The sequence below is a fragment of the Tupaia chinensis genome, unplaced genomic scaffold, assembly GCF_000334495.1.
Source record: "Tupaia chinensis unplaced genomic scaffold, TupChi_1.0 Scaffold000047_1, whole genome shotgun sequence".
Classification (NCBI taxonomy): Eukaryota; Metazoa; Chordata; class Mammalia; order Scandentia; family Tupaiidae; genus Tupaia; species Tupaia belangeri.
The window spans coordinates 7,400,615-7,413,668 of NW_006159505.1; the positions used below are offsets into that span (position 1 = coordinate 7,400,615).

General features: G+C 55.6%; 1 protein-coding gene across 2 annotated transcripts in view; it reads left to right on the forward strand.

Annotated features, from left to right (window-relative positions):
- The first annotated feature begins 10,594 nt into the window (after positions 1-10,594).
- Positions 10,595-13,054, forward strand: part of SLC67A1 (solute carrier family 67 member 1) — a 33,638-nt gene continuing 31,178 nt past the window's right edge. The window contains exons 1-2 of one of the 2 annotated variants that reach the window (XM_027774390.1): positions 10,599-10,687; positions 10,812-10,858. The gene's annotated coding sequence lies outside the window, so the exon portion shown is untranslated. Of the gene's footprint in view, positions 10,688-10,811; positions 10,859-13,054 lie in introns of both variants that reach the window. The other variant, XM_014590834.2, reaches the window with a different exon arrangement.

Genomic DNA, 13,054 nt, shown 5'->3' on the forward strand with positions numbered 1-13,054 from the left:
GAAAGTGAGAAATCACCCCTCAGGAAAAATGCCCACGCTGCAATCCCTCCTCCTCCATTCTCCTGTTAGGACCTTGGGCGTGGGCACATGCAAGCACACATGTGATTTTCAAGCCACTAAGACTCAAACCGCGTAGCTGGCCATGTGGGATCCAGCTACCTTAACCTCCACACCACCTGCTGGCCCTCGGTGGGCATTTTCTATGAGGAAGCGGAAGCTTCAGAAGATTAAAACCTTGCTCCGGCTCACGAGTGGTTAAAGCATGATGAAGCCATACAGTGAGACTCCTCTCTCTAGCTTCAAGGCCTGACTGCTCTGCTGTAATGCCAGGAAAGAGCCAGAAGAAAAAAGCAGGTTCTGTCCAGCCCTCATGAAATATGAATCTTAGGGGAGACTGAGTAGTTAAACTAGCTTAGTTCCCCAGGGGCTACCCACATGCTGTCCTCCACAAAGTGCCCATGGTTAGTGGCCCATTTTACAGCTGTGGAGACAGAAAAACACACTGGCCCAAGTTCTCCCGCCAGAGTAGACCCAGGAAGCCCTGTCCCTGGCTGCACGCTGCCTCTGCAGGCTAGCCTCTACACCAGCATCTCCCCTCTACCCCTGCCCTCCCTCCTGGGTATTAATGACCACACAACTGCCTCCCTGGCATGGCCGCAGACCCCAGGAGGAATGTGTGCTGCAGTTGGCTTCCCAGAGACAGGGATAGCTATTATGAGTCGGGCTCATCTCCTGACCCAGAGTCCCGGAGATCACAAGTCTAGGACAGGGGACACCTGACCTAGAGCAGGAACTAGTTTGAGCCCATAGTCCTTCCCAAGGGGTGGCGTCTCTCCCCCTGACTCTTGATCAAACATATCTCAGGTCAGCTCTTTGTGTTATCAGGCCTTAGGATATCTGTCTTTTTGTGCAAATGATGACCTTGCAGAATTTTCTACCATGGCCACATGTCATCCATAGATCACAGAAGGCTGGAGAACACGGACACAAGTCAAGGTAAAGAAGGAGGGGCCTGAGGGCCCCAGCCCCCTCTCTCAGCAGCTCCCAGGGACTCTTCAAGGGGATTCTGTGTGTCTATGTCCACCTGGCTGCCTCCCCCACTGCTAACCAGGCAGTGCCCTTCTGAGGGCTAGAGAGAGCACGTGTTAGTATTTCTAGCTTGTCTCTTGTCTTCTATCTGCCCAAGGCCCTGCCCTGCACCAGTGCTGGGCTTGTGGACTCATTTAATCCTTCCAAGACCGAGAAAGGAAGGTGTTTATATGCCTGTTTTGCAAAGGAGGAAACCAAGACTCAGAGAGGTTAAGCAACCCTCCAGAAACCACTCAGAAATCAGCGGCAGCTCTAGACTTGAACAGCCTGATCTGCCTTGAGTCAAGACTTGTGCTTCCCATCTGACCCCTGCGAGGGGCTTATGGCCATGGAAGCAGGGAGAGGAAAGAGGTTGAGTATCCATGTGAACCTTCCCTGGCATCCCCCTACTCCAACCTCTACCAGAGGTGGTCATCTGCTCAGGGTACAACCCTGTCCTGACCATGCAAGACCACCTCTCTGGTCTCAAGCCGCATCACCCTGCACTGGGTATTTGGACTAGCAGTAGGGACTTGAGCGGGCTTTGCCCCAGAAAGCCAAGAAGCCCAGGGAGCTCCTGCCGCTGAGCCGAGCCGCTCCGTCCTCTTCCATTACTTGCGGTGGGGAGTCCTCCTGTGGAGTGGAGGGCGGCCGGGGGTGTAGAGAGTTACAGATTAACCAGCCAGCAACAGGCAGCGCTCGGCTCTCACTTGGCGGGGGCCCAGCGGGTGCTGCAGCAGCAAGAACGTCCCTCCCGCACTCAGTTCCCGCGCTTGGCTGGCCCCGCCCCGCCCCCCAGGACGGGCTGTTCTCGGGGCGGCTGCCAGGCACGTCCTCCGCAGGTGCCGGCCTCCCTCCGGTGACGCGGCCACAGGCTGCATGAGCTCCGATTACAGGGACTGCCTTGTGCTCGGGGTCCCTGCCCGGGGGTCCTCACTCCCCAGAAATCGGCGGGAGGGGCCCTGGGCAGACCGTGAAGGGAGGACCGGTGAGAACAGGGAACAGCCGTGGATGGACAGGAGCCACTTGGCAAACTGACTGCCTCATCTTTCAAACGAGCCCAGGGCTGCTTCTCTGGGTCGGTCTGGGGAGAGGGCCTATCCCATGCCAGCCCCCTGGCCTCTGCTGGCTTTTGCACTGAATGCTGTAGTGGTCCCAGGGCCATTGGTCATCCCAGGCCCCCAAAGGGCCCTCTCAGGGCTAGGAAGGGGTCTCCTCAGATACTGGGAGGAGGGAGTCTCAAAGGCCTGTGGAGAACCTGCAGCAGACACCCTCACCTTCTAGCTCTGCACCCCACCTGGCCCTCCCTGCTCCCAACTGGGCCAACACAGACTACAGGGGTCCCAAGGCCCTGGATTCACTTTGCCAGGAAAACCACAAGAAAAACAAAGCTAGTGTGAGTAGATCCCCCTTCTCACCGTGCTCCCCATTTCCTGATGGAGCTCGTGGGCCTCTATGTACAATCTCAACATCTCCGACCCATGGGGTGCATCAGGAACCTCAGGCCTCTCGGGCCACACACCTTCCACTCTGCTTCCAACACCCACATCACAGTGCGCAGAGAAGCCCAGGAAACCAAAATTCGAAGGGAGAGTAGGGGCTGCATCCAGATCCAAGATGTGACGGTCCCCATCTGTACCCTCACCATCCCTTCCTCCATTGCAAAGAGGGGTGGCCCGGACCTGGCCCTGCAGTGACAGGAACATGAGGAAAAAGCCCCACTCCATGCCCACCAGAGCCTCAAAGACTAAGGGGGCTTCCTAGGCCTGAGGAGAGACGCTATTTTAAGCATTAGTTTAGTACCTACATAGAGTGTGACCTGCCTGGATCCTGTGACATGCCACTGCAGGAAGCCAAAGCCCAGAGAGGTGGGTTGACTTGCCCAGGGCCCCACAGCAACTCAAGGACAATGAGGAAGCAGACTTCTGCTCTGGGCTGAGGTGCTAAACTCACTGCTCTCATGCATTCATTCCACATTCCTCCTTCCATTTCCCATGTCCTCCCCACAGAGTTTTGAGTGAAGGACGGCAAGACAGGGATAGGACAGAGGCCAGGCAGTAAACTGGGCAGTGTCCTGGCCAGCTCCCAGGACAGGCTTCAGCCCCGCTAGTCTTCCTGCATACCTTGTGGCCTAAGCCAAGGCTGCTCAGAGTAGGTGTTCCACAGATAGTGGGGTGACTGGAGGCTAGGACTAATCACAGCTAAGAGGCTTCCTCCTACTAGAGCCTGTGGCCTTGAGAGCCAAAGCTGGGCGCTTGCTGCCCCCTGGTGTCCAAAGATGGTACAGCCACCAGGAGTGTAACCGGATGTCTTCACATGAGATACCTGAGCAGCCCCCAGCCCCGCCACCTCTCTGCCTATCTCAGTCCCCACACCTGTCAGTAGCCTGGGTATGAGTCTTGCTCTCTGTAACCCCAAGTTTCCTAAAGTCTAAGACAGGGGTTCTGCCTCAATGTGGTCAGTAGGAGCTGTAGAAGACCAAAGACTCAGTTTCAAAACAGCCCCAAACACCCTAGATGCTTAGGAGGAAATAGCATTGGCCTCTCCTGTCTCCAGGAGTGTTCAGGGGGCACAGGGACACAGGGGCAGCAGGGGAGAGGGCAGAGACAAAGAGCCTGCTTTAAAGACCCAAGATGAATGCCACCCCCTCCCACTGCTTCCCTCTCCCTCCTCTGCCTCTCCTCCCCTCCTCTCTTCTCCCCCACCCCCTCGCTCTCCTTCTCACCCCAGCTCCTTGTCCTCCTCCTCCTGCTCCATCCCTGCCACGGACCTGTCCTGCAGCCCAACACCCTCTGCTTTCATTCCCTCCATTAGAGCTGCTGCTTAAGCCCCAGGCTACAGTCAGCTGGGCCTCTCTGTGAGGCCTATACCTGTCCGTCCCAGCTGTCACTGTCCAGCCGCTCACCTTGTTATAAAGCACAATTGCTTGGGCCAGCAGGTGGTGTGGTGGTTAAGGGCGCTAGATTCCCACATGGCTGTCCGTGGTTCAAGTCCCAGACCTGGCAGCTTGCTTTGTCATTTTCTCTCTCTCTCTCTTTCTCATCCCCCCCTCCCGCTGTCAAATTAAAATAAATAAATGAATAAATAAAGGAATAAAGTTAAATGGAAAAAAATTAAAATAAATAAAAAGCACAATAGCTCTGGCTGCTTGGAACAACAGCGACAAGGGCTGGGAGCTCAGGGCCTGGTGGTGAAGACTCAGACCCCAGCAAGGCTCCTATACCCCCTAATAGGTTGTCATACCCCCTAATAGGTTGTCAGGTAGGGGCCAACAGACAGCGCAGTGATTACGTCGCTAGACTCCTACATAACTGACCACGGTTTGAATCCCGGACCCAGTGGCACGAAAAATCATGTACATGCGTGCCACAGATCCCAGGAGAATGGAGAAGGAATTATGATGTGGCCATCCCTCCTGGGGGTGATTTCTCACTTTTTCTTCCCAATGTCATCTCTGACTAGCCCATGCACCCTGAGGAAAAACTTAAGGAAAAAAATTGCTGTCTTTCTCATCCCCCCCTCCCGCTGTCAAATTAAAATAAATAAATGAATAAATAAAGGAATAAAGTTAAATGGAAAAAAATTAAAATAAATAAAAAGCACAATAGCTCTGGCTGCTTGGAACAACAGCGACAAGGGCTGGGAGCTCAGGGCCTGGTGGTGAAGACTCAGACCCCAGCAAGGCTCCTATACCCCCTAATAGGTTGTCATACCCCCTAATAGGTTGTCAGGTAGGGGCCAACAGACAGCGCAGTGATTACGTCGCTAGACTCCTACATAACTGACCACGGTTTGAATCCCGGACCCAGTGGCACGAAAAATCATGTACATGCGTGCCACAGATCCCAGGAGAATGGAGAAGGAATTATGATGTGGCCATCCCTCCTGGGGGTGATTTCTCACTTTTTCTTCCCAATGTCATCTCTGACTAGCCCATGCACCCTGAGGAAAAACTTAAGGAAAAAAAATGTAAAAATAAAAATAAATGATCAGGCAGTTTAAAATGTTAATTACCCTTTGAAAATGTTAATTACATGAGAAACAGCTTGGACAGTCTAACCTCCCACCTCTCAAAGTTCAGGGGGCTTCGTGGAATACAGCCCGTGGCTCTGTGGGTCAGCCTCTGTTCTGTTTTTATTCTAAGCAAATTCCGACGCATTTCACCTAGTGCTGCACATGTACCTGGCACTCAGCAGTGTCCCGGTCCCCTAGACGCTGGTCAGCACCAAGCTGCTACTGCAACACACCCTCTCTGTGCCAGGCAGCCCAGTGTCGTGCCAACACTTCATGTGCAAAAGATCTCATATGCTCCTCATGGGCCTCTTAGCAGGCAGGGATTACCATTGTTCCTGTTTAACTGGTAAGAAAATTGAGGCTCGGGAGGACAAGACCCTTGTCAGGGCCTGGTAAACCATGTGGGCACCGGCCCCACTGGGCCCCATTGCAAGCACCAAACCCTGATGCACATACTGGCTGCTGGAGATTTAAGACCAGTGACTAACTCCCTGCTAAGCCCCCACTCAACTGCCCCCTTCCCCGGGTTTCTCCATGGCAAGGCTCAAGGCAGAACAAGCTCTCGTTGGTTTGCAAAACATGTGTAAGATCTAGTGTGGGCATTGCTCACATTCTCCACCAAAAAAAAAAAATTAAAAAGATCCAGTGTGGGCAGAGGTCCAGGGGCCTGGTCCTGGCTCCTTCCTGAACTGAGCACTGGCACCAGAAACCGTAGGACAGGGGCTAAGGGCTTAGAAACTCACGCAGCCAATTCCAGGGATGCCCAGAGCAAAAAGGCTGCTCCTTCCCTCTGAGATGTCCGCCTGGCTAAAAGGAAGTAGCCAGGCTCCCTGAAACTGCTATTAAACCTGGGGAGGAGATCAGGCGACGGCTGAAGGGCTCTTCAGTATAAGAAAGCATGCACGGGCCAGCAGGTGGCACAGCGGCTAAGGCACTGGACTGCAGTTCAAGTCCCAAACTCAGCAGCTTGAAACTCACTCCAGCGTGAGTGCTTGCATGCGTGCCCACAGTCCTGAGAGGGGAATGAAGGGGAAGGGATAGTGGCATGGCCATCCCCCCGGAGGGTGATTTCTCACTTTCTCTCTCTGTCTCTCTCCCTCTGTTTCTGAAGAACACATGTGCCCTATAGCAAAAATCTCTTTAAAAAGAGAGAGAGAGAGGAGAAAGAAAGAAAGAAAGAAAGAAAGAAAGAAAGAAAGAAAAAGAAAAGGTGCATGGATGGGGGGCCAAGCAGTGGAACAGAGGTAACACAATTGGACCCACACAGGAAAGGTCCTGGGTTTGCATCCCAGGACTTCTGCACTCACCAGGCAGGTCACGGGCCAGCTGAGACTGGGAGTGGATTGTGGCATAAAGACCCAATGGCAGGGTGCCCTCTTCCTCTCTGTCTTAGAATAAATAAATGAGTAAACCTTAAAAAAGAAGAAGGGATTCATGTATTTTGTGACTTTTCCTTCTTCTTCGTAGTCCTTCCTGGTTCTTTCTGGATTCAATTCCAAATGGGTGAAGACACTGGGTATGGGTTGGATGATTTGAGCTTGAATCTACCCTTTAGACCAAGGGACTGAGACCAAAGGAGGGAGTGCTTAGAGGAGATGCAAGACAGGGAGGCTGTAGCAAAGTTTTAGGGCTCTGAACATGTCTGTTAGGGAGAGTGAAGCAACAGAAACACATCTTGCCCCCACCTGCCTTAGTTTCCCCAGGCCCAGCGTGGTGGACAGGTGTGAGATTGCTCTCCTAGAGGCCATTTACCTGTGAAGTTCAGAGCGCTGTCACTTCCTGATTTCAGATGCACACACACAGCCGAGGCCCTGGTTGGGCCAGGACATCAGCTGCTGGCCATTTCCCCCCAGCCTCCCCAAGGGACACTGCTCCCCAAGGGTGGGGGCAAGGCATCCATTGGGCAGGTCGGCCTTCACGATCTTAGAGTTCCCAGCCCAGAGCTGCTGCCCGAATGGCCTCTAGGTCAAGACCCAGCACGTGTCCATCTGGCTTCCTGGGTCCCATGGGGAGAGGGTGGCCAACTGCCCTACTTTGCTGGAGACTGTCCTCCTTTTAGTGGGGAAAGACCCAGGAACTGCTTGTGTCTCCCTGAGCGGAGTGAGCTTCCCAAGGACAGAGCTCCCCAGGGCTCCTCCGTTTGCTTGGCCTGTGGTGGGAGAAAGGGGACATGGACTGCCCTGGGCTGCACCCTGTCACCCAGCAGCTGCTGAGGTTCCCAGTCTTCAGGGCCCTCACTGTGGAGAGCTTCCCCATGCCGCTTTCTCAGCCATGTTTGCTCATCAGGCCTCTGTCCCTCTCTTGGGGCCATACTGACCTGTCTCAGGACCCCAAGCCTCTGCCCGAGTCCCTGGCAGGCCGCTCCCTCCACCTGGATGCTGGCCTGTGGAGCTGACCCCTGGGCCCATCTTGGGGCCCTAGAGGCTCATGGAGAAACCCACCCACCCCCAGGCTAGCAGAGCCTCCTCCGTGGCCACAATGCAGCCCCGAGGCCTCATTTTCACACCTTCGCCCACAGGCAAGTCGGAACCAAAGCTGAGCTCTCAAAAGCTGGCCTCCAAACCCCTTCCCTTCCTTTTAGAAGTCTCTGCTCAGGTTCTCCACCTGGCGGCCAGTTCTTGGACTCCAGTTCTGAAGTTTCCTCAGCAACTGCCAGCCCTAGCCTTCGTGTGGCACCTGCAGAGGGCCACAGACAGGCTGTGGGTGGTCAGAGGCAGAGTGGGCACATGCCAGCCTCTCCGGGGCTGCCTAGACACTGCTCCCCCCAGGAAACAGGGACACCAGTCTGGGGTGAGGGACCTTTAAACCCACTCTCCCAGATTCTTAACCTGACCAAGGTGGAGCTGGAAAACTGAAACAGGGCCCACAGTGCCCACAACAGGCTCGGGTGCCCCCCCATTGAGGCTGTGACTGCAAAGACAACCCACCAAATCAGGGTCTGATGGGCGGGAATGCTGGGACACTCCCATTTGAGGTGCCTTAGCACAGATCCCGCTGTATCTGGGCGCCCTCTGCTGGCCATGACCTGAACCTGCATCTCCCCTGAAAAGGAGAAGGTGCTGGGTGGGCTTGCCAGGAGGGGAGCAACTGTGTGGTTCCCACCCCACCCCACCCCACCCCCGGGCTGGTTGGCTGGGAATCCACATCACCCCCTGCCCAAGTTCTGGTCCTGCTTCTTGTTGGGGTTCGAAGATGTGACACTTGAGATGGATCTTTGAAAATAACTGGAGTGCCAGTGAGCTGACCAAGAGCACCAAGCTTATGCTCCAAGCACTTTCTGTGGGGCTCTCAACAACCTATGAAGGGATCCGGCTGCCCCTCTGGTTCTCCACTAAGGCCACCCCCTCACCCCCTCCAAGGTGTCCCTCCAGTCTCCCCCTCCTTCCCCTGCATTATCACACATTTTAATAAAAAAAATTTTATTTATTTTTTTTTATTTTAGAGATTTTCGCTATAGGGCATGTGTGCTCACCAGAGAGACAGAGAAACAGAAGGGTGGATGGCCACACTGCAATACCTTGTCCTCCAGGTACACACATGTGGCTGGCATGAGTTTCAAGTCACCAGGTCCAGGACTCAAACCCCAGTCATCCACATGGGTGTTCAGTGTTTTAACCACTACACCACCTGCTGGCCCCGAATGTTCAGAATATTATAAATGTTTTCTCTCCTATCCCCTTATCCTCGGGCCACTGTACTGTTTCTCAACTCCCTTTTGTGACAAAACCTTTCAAAAGAGTTGGGGGCCAGCAGATGACGTAATGGTTACATCACTGGAGTCCCACATAGTTGACCATGGTGCGAGTCCCAGACCTGGTGGCTTGAAACTCACATTGGGCACGTGTGCGTACGCAAGATCCCAGAAGGAGAATAGAGGAGAAGGAATTGCGGCGTGGCCATCCCCCCACGGAGGTGATTTCTCACTTTCTTTCTTTCTCTGTCTCTCCGGCGAGTGCACGCACCCTATTGAAAAAAACTCTATTTAAAAAAAAAAAAGAGAGAGAGAGAGTTGTCCAGATCCTGCTGTTGCCCGTTCCTCCCTGAGCCAACAGCATTCCTGTCAACGTCACCAGCAACCTCTGCCTGCTAAACCCACAGCTGGCTACAGGTCTCCACTCCCTGATCCACTCTCCACCTGACCTCCAGCCCCCACCACCACCGTGTCTCTCCCTGGGCAGTCCCAGGTGCTCCCCCTTGAGTTGAGTGGCGGGGCTGGAGATTCTGGGGTCTGGCCTTGGCCCTCGCCCCTCTCCTCTCTATCCCCGCCCATTCTTGGGCTTGTCTCAATATGGACAACAGCCTCACCCCTACATCCAGCTCAGACTGCAACCCCACAGTGCCCACTCCTGCACCCTCTGCTGACCCACAGGCCTGTCCACTCAGTGGGCCAACACTGAGCTCCTAGGCTCCCCTCGAAAGCTGCTCCTCCCCCAGTCACCCCTTCTCAGATGATGGCTGAGGCCAAACACTGTGGAGCCAGCCTAGTTGGGCTCACTCGTCCCACACCCGCACCCCCCACTGTCATTCCCCCATCCGAACCCACGCCCCTCTCATCTGGACCACAGCGGAACCTCCCTACACCAGCCCTCATCAGCACATCAGCCAGAGGATCCCTCTAAAATACAACTAAGTCAGAACCTGCTAGGAGTTTCCACTGCAGGCGGAGCAAAAGCCAAAAGGCTGATAGTGTGTCGTTTACATGGGCTCCTGGCTTTGGGTATTACCTGCCTGCCCCAAATGCACTCATGCATTACAATGCAAGCAGAGGGCAGTGGGTTTTGCGGGCTGAGAACCTCAAACACCTGGCACAGCGCCCACAGTATTGGGTGTTCTCAGGTTAAGCAAGGCTGCCTGTTTCACAGCCCTTCACTATTTCAGATGGCCGGGCCACAGTGTAGACGGGGGCCAGCTTGGAGGCCACCCTCCTCTCATGTGGGAGACCTTCAAGGTTCCCACCTGCAGAGTACAGCAGCCAGGTGATCCTTCCCTGCACATCTGGCCACATCCCTGCCACTTCCAGCCTTTCTGGGTCACCCCCTCTCTAGACTCACCCACCAGCTTACCCTTCTCCCCCACCCCTTAGCACCATCAGGAGTTCTCCGGTCCCTAAGCTTTGCTCACTCCTAAGTCTTTGTCCATGCTGTGCCCTTTGCCTGAAATGCCCTTCCCTCACTGGCCAGTCTGTGCCCATCCTAAGGCTGGACTGAGAGCCTCTGAGAAGACTGCCTTCCAAACCGGATCCCAGGTGGACAACTCCTCCCATCCATTATCAGGCAGAACTGTCACCGCCTCTCTTCCAGGTACTCAGAGGTTGTGAATGCCCTGGGGCAGGGGAAATATAAGTGGCCAAGTGAATGGTTGGCACGACAGGCCCCCAGCCAAAGCTGCTTCCTCTGGAGGAGGAAGCCCAAGGCTTCTAAGGTTCCATGTGCTTCTCTTTCCTCGTTCAGCCCAAAGGGCAATTTTCCCACACTCCCTTGGAACCAGGAAGTTTCCCCACCCCTCCTGAGCCTGTATTCAGACAAACACAAAGCCCTTCTCCTTGCTTCTGCTCAACCAGTTTCCCCACCACCGCAAGCCCTGTTTGCTGGAGGGAAGAAGAGTGGTAAGTAGCCAGCCCCTTCCTGCCCACTCACAAGCTCCAAAGGACCCTTGGCCTCCTCCACCTGTCTCTGGGCAGTTCGGGGGACATTCCCCTCCCTTTCCTGCCTCTTCAACTCCAACCCCAGCCTGAAGAGCACAGGAGGAGTCAATGATGGTCCAGACTTCTGGCCAGGTAGGTGAGAAGCAGCCATGCCTCAAGCTTCATGGGTTGGTCCCGGGAAGTTGGGAATTCTGGGGGGACAGTCTCCTACCCCCACCCTACAGAACACAGAACCATCTGGGTGCCAGTCCTCCCCTGGAGTCCTGTACCTAAGACACCTGAAACTCATGCCAGCCAGGGCCAGGCCCCTCCTCTTCCCCAGACCAGTCCTCCTGGAAAACCTCAGCTAGGCTCTATGCTCTCAGCTGGACCGCGCTTCCACCGGTCTCCACCCGACCCCACCTCCGGAGAGGCTGGTAGCAACTGTTCTTGAAACGGAGTTTGGGAGCAGAGACAGGGCCGCCTTTCTCAGACACGTGTTTCCACTGCACCCTTCGGACTGGTCATCCCCAAGCACAGTGCACGCTGTCAACTATGAACGGAGGGGTGGGTGTGACCCACTTCCATGGTGACTTCAGATGGCCAGCAAGCCTCGAGGCTCCTGGCTAGGCCTGTCACTGCCAGGACTTTGGCCTGCTCGCACCCGGCACCGCATGTGAAGCTCCAGGGGGCCTGCCCCACCCTGCTGCCCGCTCCTCTCGCAGTTTTCTGCTCCGTTGAGCTATGGTTAGCATGGCACAGGGGACACTGGTTTTGACATTTGAACCTGTGGCCTGGCTCTTCTTGGGCTGCAGGGCAGGTGGGTGGGGCAGTGTCTGGTTCCTTAGCAACAACCAACTCTCTGAAGAAGAGTTGAGAATAGGACAGGTCCTGGGCCAAGTGCACTCAGGGGACTTGTGCCCCTGAGGGCTCGGGGAGGGACAGGCTGCAGGGGTGCTGTGAGGCCATGTGTACCCTTGGCCCTGTGTGCTGTGCATCTCTGGTGACCCCGCCAAGGAATAGTGCATGAGCAGCAGAGTGAAATGAAGAAAAGCTGGCATCCCAGTAGCTCCTAGCAGCCTCCTGCTCCGTGAGGGAGGTGCGGCAGGCCCAGGGACTAGTCCCAGTAAAGCACCTGTCCCCCTGCCCCTCCTCTGGTCCCTGTGGAGTCCCTGGCAGTAGGCAGGGCCCTCCTGCCCCAGGGCCCTCCTGCTGGTGCCCTTTAGTCCCTTCCCTATCCGGCCTAATCACCACCCTCTACGATCTTCTCCCTACTTCTCCCGCCCCTCCCACAGTGTCCCTGACCATGACGAGAAGGAACACCAGTGCTGCTTGAGGGGTTCCCACCTCCTGTGACCCCCATCCAGGGCACGATGAAAGCCGAAAGGGCGTGTTGTGGGCAAAGCTGGCAGCAGAAGGGAAAGTGGTGCAGGCCGGGCGGGGCGTCTGGCGGAGGGCGAGGTGGGCGGATCTGCAAAGCTCAATGACAGCCCAGAGCATGGTTCTTCAGGGCCGGTGAGCGCGTGTTGGCATCACCCCAGAGACAGGGTCTTGTTCCCAGGACACTCAAAAATGAAGACTGGGAGCTCACCCTGGGAGCGCAGGTGTCCCAAGTCGCCTGAAAAGAGTGAGGAAGGAGGTTTCCTGGAGGGAGGGTGACTCAGATCATCCCCAGAGGGCTGCCCCCTCAGGGACTGGTACCCAAGCTCACCCCAGCAAAGGCAGGTAGGTGGGCCCTGAACCTCCTTGCCTCATGCAGCCTCTGTCCAATGCGGTGTCCCTAATGTGTTGCCGGGACTACTCAGCTCACCCCAGCCTCCCTGAATCCCGGAATGGGGGAGCGGGACAGAAGCAACTCCCAGGCACTCTGGGCTGTAACCCCACTCTACCCCACCCAGGCTGGGTTGGTTCTGAAGACTGCCCTGGAGGCACCACTGTGCAGTCAGGTGTAAGTGGGGCAAACCCGGGGGAAGGCCTCAGTAAGGACAATGAAATCAGTCTGCCTACTGGTGGGCGTAGGAGAGGAGACGGTACCTTGCTATCTGGAGGCAGAGCTGCCCTTGGGCAGGAGGGGGGTCCTGTAAGCTGACCCATGTCACCCCCTCTACTCCAATACAATTGCAGAAGACTTCTGGGGCTCGGGCTAGGATAGGCCGCCCCCTGGGAGCTGCACTATGTTGGCAGGTGTACTGTGGGTCTAAGAAGGCCCACCAGGCACAGGGAACAGAATCAGCCCCGTGCTCACAGTACACACGGATCTGAGGCCTCCTTCCCTCTAAAAACGGGTGGGCCAGCCAGTGGCATGGGGTTAAGGCAGCCGGATCACACACAATAAACAGCATGGCTCCC